Source organism: Phyllobates terribilis, unplaced genomic scaffold, assembly GCF_046119375.1.
Source record: "Phyllobates terribilis strain yellow unplaced genomic scaffold, ASM4611937v1 Scaffold_11__3_contigs__length_659146591, whole genome shotgun sequence".
Lineage (NCBI taxonomy): Eukaryota > Metazoa > Chordata > Amphibia > Anura > Dendrobatidae > Phyllobates > Phyllobates terribilis.
Window position 1 is genome coordinate 590,520,042 of NW_027362771.1, and position 14,612 is coordinate 590,534,653.

A 14,612-nucleotide genomic window follows, 5' to 3' on the forward strand; every position below is an offset into this window, starting at 1 on the left:
TCTCCACACTCTACCCCCCCAACAAGCACTGCTCCCCGTCCACACTCTACCCCCACACACACACACTGCTCCCTCTCCACACTCTACCCCCCCAACACGCACTGCTCCCTCTCCACACTCTACCCCACACACACACACTGCTCCCTCTCCACACTCTACCCCACACACACACACTGCTCCCTCTCCACACTCTACCCCCCCCACACACACACACTGCTCCCTCTCCACACTCTACCCCCCACACACACACTGCTCCCTCTCCACACTCTACCCCCCCCCACACACACACACACTGCTCCTTCTCCACACTCTACCCCCCCCACACACACACACTGCTCCCTCTCCACACTCTACCCCCCCACACACACACACACACACACACACACACACTGCTCCCTCTCCACACTCTACCCCCCCCACACACACACTGCTCCCTCTCCACACTCTACCCCCCCAACAAGCACTGCTCCCCGTCCACACTCTACCCCCACACACACACACTGCTCCCTCTCCACACTCTACCCCCACAGACACACTGCTCCCTCTCCACACTCTACCCCCCCAACACGCACTGCTCCCTCTCCACACTCTACCCCACACACACACACACTGCTCCCTCTCCACACTCTACCCCCCACACACACACACACTGCTCCCTCTCCACACTCTACCCCCCCCACACACACACTGCTCCCTCTCCACACTCTACCCCCCCCACACACACACACACACACACTGCTCCTTCTCCACACTCTACCCCCCCCACACACACACTGCTCCCTCTCCACACTCTACCCCCCCCCACATACACACACACTGCTCCCTCTCCACACTCTACCCCCCCCACACACACACTGCTCCCTCTCCACACTCTACCCCCCCCACACACTGCTCCCTCTCCACACTCTACCCCCCCCCACACACACTGCTTCCTCTCCACACTCTACCCCCCCCCACACACACTGCTCCTTCTCCACACACACACGGCTCCCTCTCCACACTCCACACACACACACTGCTCCCTCTCCACACTCCACACACACACACACACTGCTCCCTCTCCACACTCTACCCCCCCCACACACACACTCAATGCTCCCTCTCCACACTCTACCCCTCCCACACACACACTGCTCCCTCTCCACACTCTACACCCCCCCACACACACACTGCTCCCTCTCCACACTCTACCCCCCCCACACACTGCTCCCTCTCCACACTCTACCCCCCCACACACACACACTGCTCCCTCTCCACACTCTACCCCCCACACACACACACACTGCTCCCTCTCCACACTCTACCCCCCCAACACGCACTGCTCCCTCTCCACACTCTACCCCCCCACACACACACACTGCTCCCTATCCATGCTCTACCCCCCCCACACTCTACCCCCCCCACACACACACACACACACACACTGCTCCGTCTCCACACTCTACCCACACACACACACACACACACTGCTCCCTCTCCACACTCTACCCCCCCACACACACACTGCTCTCTCCACACTCTACCCCCCACACACACACTGCTCCCTCTCCACACTCTACCCTCCCCCCAACACGCACTGCTCCCTTTCCACACTCTATCCCCCCAACACGCACTGCTCCCTCTCCACACTCTACCCCCCCCCACACACACAGCTACCTCTCCACACTCTACCCCCCCAACACGCACTGCTCCCTCTCCACACTCTACCCCCCCCCAACACGCACTGCTCCCTCTCCACACTCTACCCCACACACACACACACACTGCTCCCTCTCCACACTCTACCCCCCCCACACGCACAGCTTCCTCTCCACACTCTACCCCCCCCACACGCACAGCTTCCTCTCCACACTCTACCCCCCACACACAGCTCCCTCTCCACACTCTACCCCCCACACACAGCTCCCTCTCCACACTCTACCCCCCACCACGCACTGCTCCCTCTCCACACTCTACCCCCCCCACACACACAGCTACCTCTCCACACTCTACCCCCCCAACACGCACTGCTCCCTCTCCACACTCTACCCCCCCAACACGCACTGCTCCCTCTCCACACTCTACCCCACACACACACACACACTGCTCCCTCTCCACACTCTACCCCCCCCACACGCACAGCTTCCTCTCCACACTCTACCCCCCCCACACGCACAGCTTCCTCTCCACACTCTACCCCCCACACACAGCTCCCTCTCCACACTCTACCCCCCACACACAGCTCCCTCTCCACACTCTACACCCCACACACACTGCTCCTCTACCCCCCCCACACGCACTGCTCCCTCTCCACACTCTACCCCCCCACACACGCACTGCTCCCTCTCCACATTCTACCCCCACACACACACACACTGCTCCCTCTCCACACTCTACCCCCCCCCCCACACACACACACACTGCTCCCTCTCCACACTCTACCGCCCCCACACTCTACCCCCCACACACAGCTCCCTCTCCACACTCTACCCCCCCAACACGCACTGCTCCCTCTCCACACTCTACTACCCCCCACACACACACACTGCTCCCTCTCCACACTCTACCCCCCCCACACACACTGCTCCCTCTCCACACTCTACCCCCACACACACACACACTGCTCCCTCTCCACACTCTACCCCCCACACACACACTGCTCCCTCTCCACACTCTACCCCCACACACACACAGCTCCCTCTCCACTCTACCCCCCCAACACGCACTGCTCCCTCTCCACACTGTACCCCCCCCACACACACACACTGCTCCCTCTCCACACTCCACCCCCCCCACACACACACAGCTCCCTCTCCACACTCTACCCCCCACACACACACTGCTCCCTCTCCACACTCTACCCCCCCCACACACACACAGCTCCCTCTCCACACTCTACCCCCCACACACACACTGCTCCCTCTCCACACTCTACCCCCCACACACACACACACACACACACTGCTCCCTCTCCACACTCACACACTGCTCCCTCTCCACACTCACACACTGCTCCCTCTCCACACTCACACACTGCTCCCTCTCCACACTCTACCCCCCACACACACACTGCTCCCTCTCCACACTCTACCCCCCCACACACACACACACTGCTCCCTCTCCACACTCACACACTGCTCCCTCTCCACACTCACACACTGCTCCCTCTCCACACTCTACCCCCCACACACACACTGCTCCCTCTCCACACTCTACCCCCCCACACACACACACACACTGCTCCCTCTCCACACTCTACCCCCCCAACACGCACTGCTCCCTTTCCACACTCTACCCCCCCCACACACACTGCTCCCTCTCCACACTCTACCCCCCCCAACACGCACTGCTCCCTCTCCACACTCTACCCCCCCCACACACACACTGCTCCCTATCCACGCTCTACCCCCCCACACACACACTGCTCCCTCTCCACACTCTACCCCCCCACACACACACTGCTCCCTCTCCACACTCTACCCCCCACACACACACTGCTCCCTCTCCACACTCTACCCCCCACACACACACTGCTCCCTCTCCACACTCTACCCTCCCCCCAACACGCACTGCTCAATTTCCACACTCTACCCCCCCAACACGCACTGCTCCCTCTCCACACTCTACCCCCCCCACACACAGCTACCTCTCCACACTCTACCCCCCCAACACGCACTGCTCCCTCTCCACACTCTACCCCCCCAACACGCACTGCTCCCTCTCCACACTCTACCCCCCCAACACGCACTGCTCCCTCTCCACACTCTACCCCCCCACACACACACTGCTCCCTCTCCACACTCTACCCCCCCCCCACACACAGCTCCCTCTCCACACTCTACCCCCCCCAACACGCACTGCTTCCTCTCCACACTCTACCCCCCCACACACACACACACACTGCTCCCTCTCCACACTCTACCCCCCACACACACACACTGCTCCCTCTCCACACTCTACCCCCCCAACACGCACTGCTCCCTCTCCACACTCTACCCCCCCACACACACTGCTCCCTCTCCACACTCTACCCCCCACACACACACACTGCTCCCTCTCCACACTCTACCCCCCCCACACGCACTGCTCCCTCTCCACACTCTACCCCCCCACACACACACACACTGCTCCCTCTCCACACTCTACCCCCCCAACACGCACTGCTCCCTCTCCACACTCTACCCCCCCCACACACACACTGCTCCCTCTCCACACTCTACCCCCCCCCACACACACCCTGCTCCCTATCCACGCTCTACCCCCCCCACACACACTGCTCCCTCTCCACACTCTACTCCCCCCCCCACACACACTGCTCCCTCTCCACACTCTACCCCCCCCACACACACTGCTCCCTCTCCACTCTACCCCCCCACACACACACACTGCTCCCTCTCCACACTCTACCCCCCCACACACACACACTGCTCCCTCTCCACACTCTACCCCCAACACACACACACTGCTCCCTCTCCACACTCTACCCCCCACCCCACACACACACACTGCTCCCTCTCCACACTCTACCCCCCCCCACACGCACAGCTTCCTCTCCACACTCTACCCCCCACACACAGCTCCCTCTCCACACTCTACCCCCCACACACAGCTCCCTCTCCACACTCTACCCCCCCAACACGCACTGCTTCCTCTCCACACTCTACCCCCCCCCCCACACACACACTGCTCCCTCTCCACACTCTACCCCCCAACACGCACTGCTCCCTCTCCACACTCTACCCCCCCACACACACACACTGCTCCCTCTCCACTCTACCCCCCCCACATGCACTGCTCCCTCTCCACACTCTACCCCCCCCACACACACTGCTCCCTCTCCACACTCTACCCCCCCAACACGCACTGCTCCCTCTCCACACTCTACCCCCCCACACACACACTGCTCCCTCTCCACACTCTACCCCCCCAACACGCACTGCTCCCTCTCCACACTCTACCCCCCCCACACACTGCTCCCTCTCCACACTCTACCCCCCCCACACACACACAGCTCCCTCTCCACTCTACCCCCCCCACACACACACACTGCTCCCTATCCACGCTCTACCCCCCCCACACACACTGCTCCCTCTCCACACTCTACCCCCCCCACACACACTGCTCCCTCTCCACACTCTACCCCCCCACACACACACACTGCTCCCGCTCCACACTCTACCCCCCCCACACACACACTGCTCCCTCTCCACACTCTACCCCCCCACACACACACTGCTCCCTCTCCACACTCTACCCCCCCCACACACACACACTGCTCCCTCTCCACACTCTACCCCCGCACACACACACAGCTCCCTCTGCACACTCTACCCCCCCACACACACACACACTGCTCCCTCTCCACGCTCTACCCCCCCCACACACACTGCTCCCTCTCCACACTCTACCCCCCCCACACACACTGCTCCCTCTCCACACTCTACCCCCCACACACACACACACTGCTCCCTCTCCACACTCTACCCCCCACACACACACACACTGCTCCCTCTCCACACTCTACCCCCCACCCCACACACACTGCTCCCTCTCCACACTCTACCCCCCACACACACACACTGCTCCCTCTCCACACTCTACCCCCCCACACACACACACTGCTCCCTCTCCACTCTACCCCCCCACACGCACAGCTCCCTCTCCACACTCTACCCCCCCAACACGCACTGCTTCCTCTCAACACTCTACCCCCCCCACACACACACACACTGCTCCCTCTCCACACTCTACCCCCCAACACGCACTGCTCCCTCTCCACACTCTACCCCCCCACACACACACTGCTCCCTCTCCACACTCTACCCCCCCACACACACTGCTCCCTCTCCACTCTACCCCCCCCACACGCACTGCTCCCTCTCCACACTCTACCCCCCACACACACACACTGCTCCCTCTCCACACTCTACCCCCCCAACACGCACTGCTCCCTCTCCACACTCTACCCCCCCACACACACACTGCTCCCTCTCCACACTCTACCCCCCCAACACGCACTGCTCCCTCTCCACACTCTACCCCCCCCACACACACACACACTGCTCCCTCTCCACACTCTACCCCCCCCACACACACACAGCTCCCTCTCCACACTCTACCCCCCCAACACACACACACTGCTCCCTCTCCACACTCTACCCCCCCCACACACACACACTGCTCCCTCTCCACACTCTACCCCCGCACACACACACACACACACTGCTCCCTCTCCACACTCTACCCCCCCCACACACACTGCTCCCTCTCCACACTCTACCCCCCACACACACACTGCTCCCTCTCCACACTCTACCCCCCACACACACACACACTGCTCCCTCTCCACACTCTACCCCCCACCCCACACACACTGCTCCCTCTCCACACTCTACCCCCCACACACACACACTGCTCCCTCTCCACACTCTACCCCCCACACACACACACTGCTCCCTCTCCACACTCTACCCCCCCACACACACACACTGCTCCCTCTCCACACTCTACCCCCCAACACACACACACTGCTCCCTCTCCACACTCTACCCCCCCCACACACACACACTGCTCCCTCTCCACACTCTACCCCCGCACACACACACACACACACTGCTCCCTCTCCACACTCTACCCCCCCCACACACACTGCTCCCTCTCCACACTCTACCCCCCCCCACACACACTGCTCCCTCTCCACACTCTACCCCCCACACACACACACACTGCTCCCTCTCCACACTCTACCCCCCCCCCACACACACACTGCTCCCTCTCCACACTCTACCCCCGCACACACACACACACACACTGCTCCCTCTCCACACTCTACCCCCCCCACACACACTGCTCCCTCTCCACACTCTACCCCCCCCCACACACACTGCTCCCTCTCCACACTCTACCCCCCACACACACACACACTGCTCCCTCTCCACACTCTACCCCCCCCACACACACACACACTGCTCCCTCTCCACACTCTACCCCCCACACACACACACACTGCTCCCTCTCCACACTCTACCCCCCACCCCACACACACTGCTCCCTCTCCACACTCTACCCCCCACACACACACACTGCTCCCTCTCCACACTCTACCCCCCACCCCACACACACTGCTCCCTCTCCACACTCTACCCCCCCACACGCACAGCTCCCTCTCCACACCCTACCCCCCCCAACACGCACTGCTTCCTCTCCACACTCTACCCCCCCCCACACACACACACACTGCTCCCTCTCCACACTCTACCCCCCAACACGCACTGCTCCCTCTCCACACTCTACCCCCCCACACACACACTGCTCCCTCTCCACACTCTACCCCCCCACACACACTGCTCCCTCTCCACTCTACCCCCCCCACACGCACTGCTCCCTCTCCACACTCTACCCCCCACACACACACACTGCTCCCTCTCCACACTCTACCCCCCCAACACGCACTGCTCCCTCTCCACACTCTACCCCCCCACACACACACTGCTCCCTCTCCACACTCTACCCCCCCAACACGCACTGCTCCCTCTCCACACTCTACCCCCCCAACACGCACTGCTCCCTCTCCACACTCTACCCCCCCACACACACACACTGCTCCCTCTCCACACTCTACCCCCCCCACACACACACAGCTCCCTCTCCACACTCTACCCCCCCCCACACACACACACTGCTCCCTATCCACGCTCTACCCCCCCACACACACTGCTCCCTCTCCACACTCTACCCCCCCACACACACTGCTCCCTCTCCACACTCTACCCCCCCCACACACACTGCTCCCTCTCCACACTCTACCCCCCCCACACACTGCTCCCTCTCCACACTCTACCCCCCCACACACACACACTGCTCCCTCTCCACACTCTACCCCCCACACACACTGCTCCCTCTCCACACTCTACCCCCCCCACACACACACTGCTCCCTCTCCACACTCTACCGCCCCCACACACACACTGCTCCCTCTCCACACTCTACCCCCCCCACACACACTGCTCCCTCTCCACACTCTACCCCCCCCACACACACTGCTCCCTCTCCACACTCTACCCCCCCCCACACACACTGCTCCCTCTCCACACTCTACCCCCCCCACACACACTGCTCCCTCTCCACACTCTACCCCCCCACACACACACTGCTCCCTCTCCACACTCTACCCCCCCCACACACACACACTGCTCCCTCTCCACACTCTACCCCCCCACACACACACACTGCTCCCTCTCCACACTCTACCCCCCAACACGCACTGCTCCCTTTCCACACTCTACCCCCCCAACACGCACTGCTCCCCTTCCACACTCTACCCCCCCAACACGCACTGCTCCCTTTCCACACTCTACCCCCCCCCCACACGCACTGCTCCCTCTCCACACTCTACCCCCCACACACTGCTCCATCTCCACACTCTACCCCCCCCACACGCACAGCTTCCTCTCCACACTCTACCCCCCCCACACACACACAGCTCCCTCTCCACACTCTACCCCCCCACACACGCACTGCTCCCTCTCCACACTCTACCCCCCCACACACACACACTGCTCCCTCTCCACACTCTACCCCCCACACACACACACACTGCTCCCTCTCCACACTCTACCCCCCCCACACGCACTGCTCCCTCTCCACACTCTACCCCCCCCACACACACACTGCTCCCTCTCCACACTCTACCCCCACACACTGCTCCCTCTCCACTCTACCCCCACACACTGCTCCCTCTCCACACTCTACCCCCCCAACACGCACTGCTCCCTCTCCACACTCTACCCCCCACACACACACTCACACACTGCTCCCTCTCCACACTCTACCCCCCCACACACACACTGCTCCCTCTCCACACTCTACCCCCCCCCCACACACACACTGCTCCCTCTCCACACTCTACCCCCCACACACTGCTCCCTCTCCACACTCGACCCCACCCCCACACACTGCTCCATCTCCACACTCTACCCCCCACACACACACACACTGCTCCCTCTCCACACTCTACCCCCCCCCACACACACACACTGCTCCCTCTCCACACTCTACCCCCCCCACACACACACTGCTCCCTCTCCACACTCTACCCCCCACACACACTGCTCCCTCTCCACACTCTACCCACCCCCACACACACTGCTCCCTCTCCACACTCTACCCACCCCCACACACACACACTGCTCCCTCTCCACACTCTACCCCCCACACACACTGCTCCCTCTCCACACTCTACCCACCCCCACACACACTGCTCCCTCTCCACACTCTACCCACCCCCACACACACACACACTGCTCCCTCTCCACACTCTACCCCCCCACACACACACACACACTGGTCCCTCTCCACACTCCACACACACACTGCTCCCTCTCCACACTCTACCCCCCCCCACACACACACACACACTGCTCCCTCTCCACACTCTACCCCCCCCACACACACTGCTCCCTCTCCACACTCTACCCCCCCACACACACACTGCTCCCTCTCCACACTCTACCCCCCCACACACACACTGCTCCCTCTCCACACTCGACCCCACCCCCACACACACACGCTGCTCCCTCTCCACACTCTACCCCCCCCCACACACACTGCTCCCTCTCCACACTCTACCCCCCCCACACACACTGCTCCCTCTCCACACTCTACCCCCCCCACACACACTGCTCCCTCTCCACACTCTACCCCCCCCACACACACTGCTCCCTCTCCACACTCTACCCCCCCACACACACTGCTCCCTCTCCACACTCTACCCCCCACACACACACTGCTCCCTCTCCACACTCTACCCCCCCCACACACACACACAGCTTCCTCTCCACACTCTACCCCCCCACACACACACTGCTCCCTCTCAACTCACACACTGCTCCCTCTCCACACTCTACCCCCCCAACACGCACTGCTCCCTTTCCACACTCTACCCCCCCAACACGCACTGCTCCCTTTCCACACTCTACCCCCCACACACTGCTCCCTCTCCACACTCTACCCCCCCCACACGCACAGCTTCCTCTCCACACTCTACCCCCCACACACACAGCTCCCTCTCCACACTCTACCCCCCCACACACGCACTGCTCCCTCTCCACACTCTACCCCCCCCACACACACACACACACACACTGCTCCCTCTCCACACTCTACCCCCCACACACACACACTGCTCCCTCTCCACACTCTACCCCCCCCACACGCACTGCTCCCTCTCCACACTCTACCCCCCCCACACACACACTGCTCCCTCTCCACACTCTACCCCCACACACTGCTCCCTCTCCACACTCTACCCACACGCACTGCTCCCTCTCCACACTCTACCCCCCCCACACACACTGCTCCCTCTCCACACTCTACCCCCCCCCCACACACACACTGCTCCCTCTCCACACTCTACCCCCCCCCACACACACACTGCTCCCTCTCCACACTCTACCCCCCCCACACACACACACTGCTCCCTCTCCACACTCTACCCCCCCCACACACACACTGCTCCCTCTCCACACTCTACCCCCCCCACACACACACACACACACACTGCTTTCTCTCCACACTCTACCCCCCACACACTGCTCCCTCTCCACACTCGACCCCACCCCCACACACACACACTGCTCCATCTCCACACTCTACCCCCCCACACACACACACACTGCTCCCTCTCCACACTCTACCCCCCCACACACAGCTCCCTCTCCACACTCTACCCCCCCCACACACACTGCTCCCTCTCCACACTCTACCCCCCCCACACACACTGCTCCCTCTCCACACTCTACCCCCCACACACACTGCTCCCTCTCCACACTCTACCCCCCACACACACTGCTCCCTCTCCACACTCTACCCACCCCCACACACACACACTGCTCCCTCTCCACACTCCACACACACACTGCTCCCTCTCCACACTCTACCCCCCACACACACACACACTGCTCCCTCTCCACACTCTACCCCCCCCACACACACACTGCTCCCTCTCCACACTCTACCCCCCACACACACACTGCTCCCTCTCCACACTCTACCCCCCCACACACACACTGCTCCCTCTCCACACTCGACCCCACCCCCACACACACACGCTGCTCCCTCTCCACACTCTACCCCCCCACACACACTGCTCCCTCTCCACACTCTACCCCCCCCACACACACACTGCTCCCTCTCCACACTCTACCACCCCCACACACACACTGCTCCCTCTCCACACTCTACCACCCCCACACACACTGCTCCCTCTCCACACCCCACACACACTGCTCCCTCTCCACACTCTACCCCCCCCACCCCACACACACACACACTGCTCCCTCTCCACACTCTACCCCCCACACACACTGCTCCCTCTCCACACTCTACCCCCCACACACACACAGCTCCCTCTCCACACTCTACCCCCCCACACACACTGCTCCCTCTCCACACTCTACCCCCCACACACACTGCTACCTCTCCACACTCTACCCACCCCCACTGCTCCCTCTCCACACTCTACCCACCCCCACACACTGCTCCCTCTCCACACTCTACCCCACACACACACACTGCTCCCTCTCCACACTCTACCCCCCCCCCCACACTCTACCCCCCCCCCCCCCACACACACTGCTCCCTCTCCACACTCTACCCCCCCCACACACACTGCTCCCTCTCCACACTCTACCCCCCCACACACACACTGCTCCCTCTCCACACTCTACCCCCCCACACACACACACTGCTCCCTCTCCACACTCTACCCCCCCCACACACACTGCTCCCTCTCCACTCTACCCCCCCCACACACACTGCTCCCTCTCCACACTCTACCCCCCCACACACACACACTGCTCCCTCTCCACACTCTACCCCCCCACACACACACTGCTCCCTCTCCACACTCGACCCCCCCCACACACACACTGCTCCCTCTCCACTCTACCCCCCACACACACACTGCTCCCTCTCCACACTCTACCCCCCCACACACACACACTGCTCCCTCTCCACACTCTACCCCCCCACACACACTGCTCCCACTCCACACTCTACCCCCCCCACACACACTGCTCCCTTTCCATACTCTACCCCCCCACACACACTGCTCCCTTTCCATGCTCTACCCCCCACACACACACTGCTCCCTCTCCACACTCTACCCCCCCCACACACACACTTCTCCGTCTCCACACTCTACCCCCCCCACACACACACTGCTCCGTCTCCACACTCTACCCCCCCCACACACACACACTGCTCCCTCTCCACACTCTACCCCCCCCACACACACACACTGCTCCCTCTCCACACTCTACCCCACACACACACACTGCTCCCTCTCCACACTCTACCCCACACACACACACTGCTCCCTCTCCACACTCTACCCCACACACACACACTGCTCCCTCTCCACACTCTACCCCACACACACACACTGCTCCCTCTCCACACTCTACCCCACACACACACACACTGCTCCCTCTCCACACTCTACCCCCCCACACACACTGCTCCCTCTCCACTCTACCCCCCCCACACTCTACCCCCCCCCACACACACTGCTCCCTCTCCACACTCTACCCCCCCCACACACACTGCTCCCTCTCCACACTCTACCCCCCCACACACACACTGCTCCCTCTCCACACTCTACCCCCCCCCACACACACTGCTCCCTCTCCACTCTACCCCCCCCACACACACTGCTCCCTCTCCACACTCTACCCCCCCACACACACACTGCTCCCTCTCCACACTCAACCCCCCCACACACACACTGCTCCCTCTCCACACTCTACCCCCCCACACACACACTGCTCCCTCTCCACACTCGACCCCCCCACACACACACTGCTCCCTCTCCACTCTACCCCCCACACACACACACTGCTCCCTCTCCACACTCTACCCCCCCCACACACACACACACTGCTCCCTCTCCACACTCTACCCCCCCCACACACACTGCTCCCTCTCCACACTCTACCCCCCCCACACACACTGCTCCCTTTCCATACTCTACCCCCCACACACTGCTCCCTCTCCACACTCTACCCCCCCCACACACACACTGCTCCGTCTCCACACTCTACCCCCCCCCACACACACACACTGCTCCCTCTCCACACTCTACCCCCCCCCCCCACACACACACACACACACACACACACACACTGCTCCCTCTCCACACTCTACCCCCCCACACACACACTGCTCCCTCTCCACACTCTACCCCCCCACACACACTGCTCCCTCTCCACACTCTACCCCCCCCCCACACACACACACTGCTCCCTCTCCACACTCCACACACACACTGCTCCCTCTCCACACTCTACCCCCCCCACACACACACACTGGTCCCTTTCCACACTCCACACACACACTGCTCCCTCTCCACACTCTACCCCCCCCACACACACACTGCTCCCTCTCCACACTCTACCCCCCCCACACACACTGCTCCCTCTCCACACTCTACCCCCCCTCCACACACACTGCTCCCTCTCCACACTCTACCCCCCCTCCACACTCTACCCCCCCACACACACTGCTCCCTCTCCACACTCTACCCCCCCCACACACACGGCTCCCTCTCCACACTCTACCCCCCCTCCCACACCCCACACACACTGCTCCCTCTCCACACTCTACCCCCCCCACCCACACACACAGCTCCCTCTCCACACTCTACCCCCCCCACACACACACTGCTCCCTCTCCACACTCTACCCCCCCCACACACACACTGCTCCCTCTCCACACTCTACCCCCCCCACACACACACTGCTCCCTCTCCACACTCTACCCCCCCCACACACACTGCTCCCTCTCCACACTCAACCCCCCCCCACACACACACTGCTCCCTCTCCACACTCTACCCCCCACACACTGCTCCCTCTCCACACTCTACCCCCCCACACACTGCTCCCTCTCCACACTCTACCCCCCCACACACTGCTCCCTCTCCACACTCTACCCCCCCCCACACACACACACTGCTCCCTCTTCACACTCTACCCCCCCAAACACTGCTCCCTCTCCACACTCTACCCCCCACACACGCACACAGCTCCCTCTCCACACTCTACCCCACACACGCACACTGCTTCCTCTCCACACTCTACCCCCCCAACGCGCACACTGCTTCCTCTCCACACTCTACCCCCCCACACACTGCTCCCTCTCCACACTCTACCCCCCACACACTGCTCCCTCTCCACACTCTACCCCCCACACACTGCTCCCTCTCCACACTCTACCCCCCACACACTGCTCCCTCTCCACACTCTACCCCCCACACACTGCTCCCTCTCCACACTCTACCCCCCACACACTGCTCCCTCTCCACACTCTACCCCCCACACACAGCTCCCTCTCCACTCTACCCCCCACACGCACACAGCTCCCTCTCCACTCTACCCCCCCCACGCACACAGCTCCCTCTCCACTCTACCCCCCCCACGCACACAGCTCCCTCTCCACTCTACCCCCCCCACGCACACAGCTCCCTCTCCACACTCTACCCCCCCCCACTCTACCCCCCCCCACTCTACCCCCCCCACACGCACACAGCTCCCTCTCCACACTCTACCCACACGCACACAGCTCCCTCTCCACACT